This window comes from Galeopterus variegatus, unplaced genomic scaffold (assembly GCF_000696425.1).
Source record: "Galeopterus variegatus unplaced genomic scaffold, G_variegatus-3.0.2 Scaffold7160, whole genome shotgun sequence".
NCBI lineage: Eukaryota > Metazoa > Chordata > Mammalia > Dermoptera > Cynocephalidae > Galeopterus > Galeopterus variegatus.
In genome coordinates this window covers 41,383-50,623 of record NW_007733271.1, presented here as the reverse complement: position 1 = coordinate 50,623, position 9,241 = coordinate 41,383, and positions in this window count along the sequence as shown.

Sequence of the window (9,241 nt, the reverse complement as noted above, 5' to 3'; positions counted from 1 at the left end):
TGGAAGGAAAGTGGAAATACAAAGGTATACATAAATAAGTACATTGGGAGGAGCCCTGGATATGGCAATAAGAACAGGAAATCATAAAATGTGGGCTGGTGTTAACCCTGGAATTTGGAGCCGAAGGATAAAAAAATACAGTGAACAACTATGGTATCTTTGCATGAAAATGTCAAGAACATGTGTAAGATTCAACTCATAGAGGAAAAAAAGACAAGAAACATGATAAAAACATAGACATGCCATAATAGAAACGTTGGGCCACTGTTAGTAGCAAACTAGAAATATCAGACAAAAATCTTGCTGAAGACAAGTAGAAAAGCTCGAGAAAATTTACTGGGAACTATCAAGAGCATGAAGGCTTATATCTAGGCGGGACACAGGCATAGAGAGCTGACCCCTTGGCATATGGGGCTGGTTGTACCTGTGAGCTTTTGGTAATCCTGCAGGAGGGGATGACAGGCCATCAAGTTCAAGGTAATCTGGTCAATAAGATGGGAGTCCAAGGGAGTCCAAAGTATGCTTAAGTGGTTGTTCATTTCCAATTTCCTCACTTTGGGTCAGGAGAAAAACTTAAAATAAAAATGAAATAGAATAAGAAAGTCCCCTGAAAGGAACTGCACATCAGTACAAACGGGATCGAAGAGCACAGAGAAGATTGTCTACAGGCTTTGTAATGTGTCCATAGCTGGATTAAGAGGAGAACGTAATTGGAAAAAGATGACACCACCTCGAATTGCTTTTATGGCACTTTTGAAAAAACATCATGCAGAACACAATAAAAAAAAAAAAAAAGAAAGAAAACCAAGTAAAGAAGGAAATAGGATAAAATTTTAAATGTCAATAGGAAATGACCAAAATCTTGAAAAAAGGTCTGGAGAAAATCCACATAGTCAGAGAGATCACAGAGATTTTTTTAAAAAAAAACTATGCTTAAGGGCCGGCCCGGTGGCGCACTGCTACAGCGCGCCGCTTGGGAGCGCAGTGGCGCTCCTGCTGAGGGTTCGGATCCCACATACAGACCGGCCGCTCACTGGCTGAGCAAGGTGTGGACGCAACACCGAGGGTTGCGATCCCGTTGCCGGTCCCGGTCCGGTACGGGTGCGACACTGAGGGTTGCGATCTGTTGCTGGTCACGAAAAAAGACAAAAAGGAAAAAAAAAAAAAACTATGCTTAATATATTTAAGGAGATAACAGAAAGATTAAGAATTCTGGAAGATAGTTGGAAATAATAAAGATGAAAATTCTCAAACTGAAAATAAAGCTGATATTAAGATGGGTTGGATTAGCAGGTTTTTGCTCCTAACCATAGGATGCTGCTGTATAGATTCCTAAATGTGGGAGTGACTTTGGAACCAGGCAGCGGGTGAACAATGCAAAGACAGACCTACAGGCTCATGATAGAGTCTAAACTCCTTTCAACAGACTGTTAGCAAAAACTGGATTCATGCGGCAGTAACATTGAAAATTCAGAAGAAAGAAGAAGCACGTGTTTAGAAAATGGACACAAGGAAATCTTTGTTATTTAGGAGGGAAACTTTCTCAAAATTGTCTCCTTATATGGAAAGCAGAATTCATAAGTTATAAAACTGGATATATAGTTAAGGAGATTTCCAAGCCAACTGTTAAAGGTGCTTTTTGGCTTCTTCTTGCTGCTTGTAGTAAAAAGTGAAAGGAGAGAGATAAACAAGGGGGAAAGTGTTCAACAAAAAGAAACAACAATCTGAGAGTCTGAGAATCCTCAGCCTCACTAAATGGCAACATATGCTAAAATTAAGAGAATCATTGTCATTAAATGCTCCCGTAGGAAGGACAAGGGTGTGACTCCAAAACCTTTTCCCAAAACCTCAGAAAAAACAAAAGATTAGTCAGTCACTAAACTATTAAATGATTAAATGAGGCTCAAGATCCTCTTCCTCTCAATCAAACTAGAGCCTCTAGGAAGGTTAAGAGCATTGTCCTCAGCCACCTCAGTAGAAGGCCAAGATAGAAAAAGGTTTATCTAATAATATCTGTGAACATGGCTCTTATCCAATTGAGTAAACCCTGGAGGAATCCACAGGAGACACACAAAGCTCCTGAGAAAATTATTTTCAGCAGTGCATTAGTTTCCTAAGGCTGCCATAACAAAGTATCACAATCTGGATGGCTTAAATGACAGACAGGTATATTGTCAGCATTCTGGAGGTTAAAAATCTGACATCAAGGTGTTGGTTTCTTCTGAGGTCTATAGTGAAAATGTACTCCATGCCTGCGTCATCACTTGTGATTTGCTGGCAATCTTTGGTGTTCCTTGGTAGATCTCAGTCTTTATGTTGACATGGTGCACTCATCTGTGTCCAAATTTACCCTTTACATAGAACATATTGAATCAGGAGTCCACCTTACCCCAGTATGACCTCATGTTAACTTTGTTAATCACATCTGCAGCAACCCTACTTCCCTAAAAGATCACAATCTGAGGTTTGGGGGCTGGGACTTCAACATACTAGTTTTATGAGGACACAACTTAACACATAACATGCAGGAGCACTGCCAGCTTAGAACACAAGGAACAGAGCAAGTGCAAAGTAAAGAAGGGTATTGGACCCCTAAAATTCAAATGGCAAAAAGCAGGTTGATAACACATGTTCACTCAGCTGCAAACATGTGCAAACTTTCATGAGAAAGGAAGACTGATTCAGAGGGAAGAACTGAGAGTTCAGGTGGCAGAGCCCAGAGCCATTGAGAATTATCTCCAGGCAGTGAAATGTAATGAAGACATTCCCAACAATCGTCCAGATGGATTTCTGAACTACCATGGAGCAGTAAGTCTTTTTTACCTTCCATTTTCCACTTTTTGAAATGGAATGTCTATACCTGTTATCCTATGTCTGTTCCATCATTGTATGAGGGGACCTCAAAAACTTTGTGAAAAATGGAATTAAAAGATAAAAATTAAAAATATAAACTTATTTCTCAACATAAGCTCTATCAAGTTCAAAACACTTTTGTAAGCAATGATAGCAGCCATGTAGTCCAGCCCTAAAGAATTGAGCATCCTGGGAATTTAACCCTGTCACTACAGTATAAAATTATTATTGAAGAAAAATGGGTGCCTCTTAAAGATTTTTTTAGAATTAGGAAACAAAAATAAGTCAGAAAGAGCCAAATCAGGACTATAAGGTGGATGCTTAATAATTTCCCATCAAAAACTGTCACAACATTGCCTTTGTTTGGTGAAAGAAAAGAACAGGAGCATTGTTGTGGAGGACTCTCTGGTGAAGCTTTCCTGGGCATTTTCTGCTTTGGCTGACTTTCTGAAAATACTCTCATAATAAGTAGATGTTATTGCTCTTTGGCCCTCCAAAAAGTCAAAAAGCAAAATGCCTTGAACATCTTAAAAATCTGTTGCCATGTCCTTTTCTCTTCAGTGGTCCACTTTTACATTGACTGGACCATTTACACCTCTTGGTGGCCACGGCTGTGATTGCACTTTGCCTTCAGGATTGTACTGATAAAGCCGTGGTTCTCTCCTGTTATAATTCTTCAAAGAAATGCTTCAGGATCTTAATCTCACTTGTTCAAAATTTCCATTGAAGGCTCTGCTCTTCTCTTCAGCTGTTTTGGGCACAACAGTTTTGGGACCCATCAAGCAGAACATTTGCCCAACTTTAATTTTTCAGTCAGAATTATATAAGCTGAAGCAAATGAGATGTCTATAGTGTTTCTGCTGTTCACGGTCAGTCATCTTCAATCAGGGCAAGTACAAGATCAACTTTCCCTCAGAAACTGATGTGGATGGTCTGCTGCTGCTGGATTCATCTTCAACGTCACCTCATCCCTTCTCAAAATGAGTTATTCAATTGTTAACTGCCATCTCTTTGGGTTAATGTCCCCATAAGCTTTTCATAAAGCATCAATAATTTCACCATTCTTCCATCTAAGCCTCACATGAATTTGATGTTTGTTCTTGCTTCTATTTTAACAGAATTTTGCTCTGATAGGGTCTCTTTCCAAACTGATGCCTTATATTTCTAAATGCCTGAAATTATATCAGGTAAGATGAAAGAGACAAAAGATGATCCCAAGCCTTATTACCAGCTTCCACTTTCACCGATAGTGATCAAGAATAATGGGGCCTATGGGCTCCTTTTGATTTAATCAGATCTGCTGATAACTCCTATGAGGAAGCCCAGATACCAATGGCTGTGGGGAAAAGAATTGCTGATTTTCTAATCAACAAAAGAGCTACTTGCTCAGTTTTAAATGCCAAATGAAAACCCCTATATGAAAGACTACCATAGTCACAGGAGTCTCTGGAAAGGTTTCTCACAAGTCTTTCCTCCAGCTTTTGAAATGTCCATTGGGGGAGACTTATTTAATACATAGCTTTTTATATATTCCTGAACACCCAGAGCCCCTTTGATGTCATGATGTGTTAACCAAGTTAAACACACAAGTGGTTTTTGCACCAGGAAAGGTGGAAGTTCAAATACCTCCTGAGTATACCTGCACCTTTCATGTTGCATTGTTACAATTAAAAGAGAAACCTCAAGTGAAAATATCCTCAGATATGCAATGAAAATTGAGACCTGAAGTATTGGTGAATGGTAGATATGGATGATGTGGATGGCTCTTCCAGTATAGGTCAAGCTTTTATGAAATACCAAAGTTCCCAATTTAAAAAATACCATAGAAAAGACAGGCCAAAGAAGGCATAAATTTTTTAATAGCTGCTTTGAATACCAGCTCACTCAGGCTTGCCACTCCCCATATAATACTCCTATTTTGCAAAGAGCAATGCCTGGGGTCATACACATGAGCCAAGGGCATCACCCCCTGACTTGAAGTAGGCAAGAGAGCATGCTGAAAACATCACTTCCACAAGAATAGTCCACTACAATCACGTTTGAATCAAGGATGCTCCAGAAAAGGAGGAGAAAGGAAAAGGCATGGGAAACCTATTCAAAAAAATAATAATCGAAAAACTTCCCAGGTAACAGGAGAGACGTGGGCCTTCAGATCCAGGAGGCTCAAAGATCCCCAAACAAATTCAACCTAAAAAGATCCTGTCTAAGACAGATTTTAGTCAAACCAGCAAAGCTCAAAGACAAAGAGAGAATCTTAAAAGAAGTAAGAGAAAAACATCAAGTCACCTATAAGGAAGCCAATATCAGACTAACAGCACACTTCTCAACAGAAATTCTATAGTCATGGGGCCGGCCCGGTGGCGCACTGCGCTAGTGTGCTGCTTGGGAAGTGCGGCTGCGCTCCCGCCGAGGGTTCGGATCCCACATACAGACCGGTTCCCGCTCACTGGCTGAGCGAGGCGCGGGGGCAACACCGAGGGGTGCAATCCCGTTGCCAGTCCCGGTCCGGTACAGAGGCAACACTGAGGGTTGCGATCCGTTGCCGGACACGGAAAAAGACAAAAGACAAAAAAAACACTGCGCTAGTGTGCTGCTTGGGAAGTGCGGCTGCGCTCCCGCCGAGGGTTCGGATCCCACATACAGACCGGTTCCCGCTCACTGGCTGAGCGAGGCGCGGGGGCAACACCGAGGGGTGCAATCCCGTTGCCAGTCCCGGTCCGGTACAGAGGCAACACTGAGGGTTGCGATCCGTTGCCGGACACGGAAAAAGACAAAAGACAAAAAAAAAAAAAAAGAAAAGAAAAGAAATTCTATAGTCAGAAGAAAATGGGATAATATATTCAAAATTCTAAAAGAAAAAACTGCCAGCCAAGTATACCATACCCAGCATGGCTATCCTTCAGAAATGAGAGGAAAATAGTGTATTTTCCAGACAAACAAAAACTGTGGGAGTCCACTACCACTCGACCAGCCCTACAAGAAATCCTCAAGGAAGTCTTACATCTGGAATCTGAAAAAATGGTAATCACTACCACAAATACACAAGAAAGAAAACCCACTGGTAGAACAAAAATGCAAACAAGAAAAGGAAAGAAACTAAATCTTACCACCACAAAAAAACCATAATGAAAATGTAATAATGCCCTTGCTTTATTTCTGGTTTTACTAATTTCAGTCTTCTCTCTTTTATTCTTGGTTAGTCCAGATAAAGTTTTGCAAATTTTGTTGATCCTTTAAAGAAAACTTAGGTTTTTGTCGATTTTGTCTATTAATTTTTATTTCCCTATTTCTTATATTTCTGTTGTAATCTTTGTCATTTCATACTTATATTTGCTTTTGGTTTAGTTTGTTCTTCTTTTTATCTTTTCTTGAGGTTGAAGTTCACATTACTGATCTCAGATTTTGTTTATTTTTAATATAGGTGTTTAGAAGTATAAATTTTCCTCTAAGCACTGTATGATCCCATCATCCTATAAATTTTGATATTATGTTATGCTTTGATTTTTATCTCAAAGTACTGTCTAGTTTCCCTGTGATTTTCTTTTTACCTATTGCTTATTTAGGAGAGTGTTGTTTAATTTCCACACATTTGTGAATTTTCTAAATATCCTTCTGTTATTGTGATCAGACAACATATATTCTGTGACCTGAGATATTTAAAATTTATTAAGACTTGTTTTGGTTGTTGTGGTAAAACAACAACCCCCCACACACAAAAAAAAACCCTGAATGTTAAAGCTGCAAATGTCACAGAGCTATTGTTTGTACTGTATATTTTTCTTTTGCAATCAATAAGTTTTGAGTCTGTTTTAAAAAAATACTCTTACTTTGCCAATACAAAGACTAGAGACTACTGTTAAGTATCATACTTAAGAGCCATTTATCAAATTGTGGAGGATATCTATCCAGTTGTGCCAAACCCTTATACTTTGTTCCCTACATTATCCAGATATCTTTCCCAGTTACAGTCTTAGACTAAAAGGATGCCTTTTACTATATTCCTTTAGATCCTAAGTTTCAGGAACAATTCTCTTTTTAATGGCACAATGCTAAAACTAATATAAAGCAACAATATTTTTGGAGTTCTGCCTGAGAACAATTGGCTCCAACAATTTTAGGAGCCACCCTGGCCAGAGATTTGAGAGAACTTCAATTAGATGAGGTGGTTTTGTTTCAATATGTGGGTGATATTCTCATTGCTAGCAAAACCAAAGAAGCATCAAACAAAAACATCATTGTGCTGTTGTTGTTGTTGTTGTTGGCTAGCCAGCAAAAACACCATTTGACTTTAAATTTTCTGAAACACATAGGAAACAAGGTATCAAAGAAGAAAGCTCAAATTATTCAGCTGTCAGTAAAATATTTAGGATTTGAACTGTTCAAGGGCCAGAGAGCTCTACTATAAGATGGAAGGGAAAACCTAGCCAGTGTGGCAGTTCCTACTACAAAAAGATAATTATGAGGATTTTTAGGAATTGCTAGATTTTGCCATATATGAATTCCAAATTTTCATCTAATGGCTAAACCCTTATATGAGGCCTTAAAAGGGGATGATCAGGAACTATGAAATTGGACTGCAGGATCCCAGAAGCTGTTTCAAACTTTCAAGGAAAAACTTTTAACTGCCCCAGTACTTGGCCTTCCTGATTTAAGGAAACCATTTAGTCTCTGTGTACATGAGAGGCAAGGTATAATTCTTAGGGTTTTGACACTGAACTTGGGCCACATGAGATGACCTGTCTTGTGTTTTTCAAAACAATTAAATGTATTAACATGGGGATGGCCAGTTTGTCTCCAAGCAGTTGCTGCTACCCTTGACTTTCTATGAGAGGCTGAAAAGTTTACTTTGGATCAACTAACAACAATGTACATACGCCATTGTGTGTTAGCTCCTCCTTGAATAAAAAGGAGGACACTTGCTCATTTCAGGTGGGGCAAATACCAGGCCATCCTATTGGATAATCCAAATTTAAAACCAAAGGCAGCATCTACCCTAAACAATGTCACCCTGCCCCCAAGCTCATTGGAAGAGCCTGCCCATAATTGTATTCAAATAATTGAAGACATTTATTCCAGCAGACCCAATTTGACACACCAGCAATTGGAGGACCCAGACTTGGAGATGTTTATGGGTGGAAGTAGATTCATGGACCACAGGCTTTGTAAAGCAAGATATGCAATGGTAATTCTTCAACAGGTCCTGGAAGCAGAGGCTCTTCCATTAGGTATGTCTTCCCAAAATGCAGAAATTATTGCTCTCACCGAGGCTTTTCATCTTGGGTCAAGGAAAAGGGTAATCATTTATACCAACTCTAAATATGCCTTTTTTGTGGTACATGTCCATGGGGGCATTTTTTTTTAAAGGAGTATGAACTTAAAGAAAAAAAAAAGGAAATTAAATACACACATAAAACGTCAGACTTATTGGATTCTGTCATGCTACCTGAAAAAGTGACTATAGTCCATTGACTTGGGCACCAAAAGGCTGATACACTATTGGCTAAAGGAAATCACATAACAGACCAGGATCTAAGGAGTCTGCTTGAAGGTTCCTAAAGGCCTGGATGCTTATTCCTCATATGAGTCTGTCCCCATTCAAACCTATATATTCTGAAATGGACTTTGAAAAGGTTGATGAATGAGGTCTCCATAATGGAGCTAAAAACATAAACAAAGAGTCAACAATACAACACCATGAAAAAAGGTTGTATACACAATGAGCAGGAGATAGTGCTAAGTCCTGAACACTTACTAGAAGATATAATCACTGATTTACATGAGGGGACCCATTATGAAAGAGATGCTACCTACCAATGGTTGAGTAAGTTATGGTGAATCCAAATATTCAAATGGTGGTTCAGAACTGCTTAACTTGATTTCTTTCCATCTGCTAACTTTGGGTTTGGATTGTTCTTATTTTTCTAGCTCTTTAAGGTGAAGTATCAGGTTGTTTACTTCCCATCCTTCCATTCTTCTGAAGTAACCATTTAATGTGATAAATTTCCCCCTTAGTACTGCTTTTGCAGTATCCCACAGGTTTTGGTATGATGTATCATTGTTTTCATTAGCTTCAATAAATTTTTTGATTTACTGATTGATTTCTTCTTGGACCCATATGTCATTAAGTAGAATGCTCTTTAATTTCCATGTGTTTGTATAGTTTCCAGAATTTCATTTGTTATTGATTTCTAATTTTAATCCATTGTGATCTGAAAAAATACATGGGATAATTCCAATTTTTTGAATTTGTTGAGACTTGATTTGTGAGGGTGTTACAACAAGCGAACATATAAGAGGTTGTTCGGAGGGAGACTGGGGAGGGAAGGGGAGGAAGGTTTTGGTAATGGTCCACAATAATCAACCACATTGTATATTGACTTTAAAAATT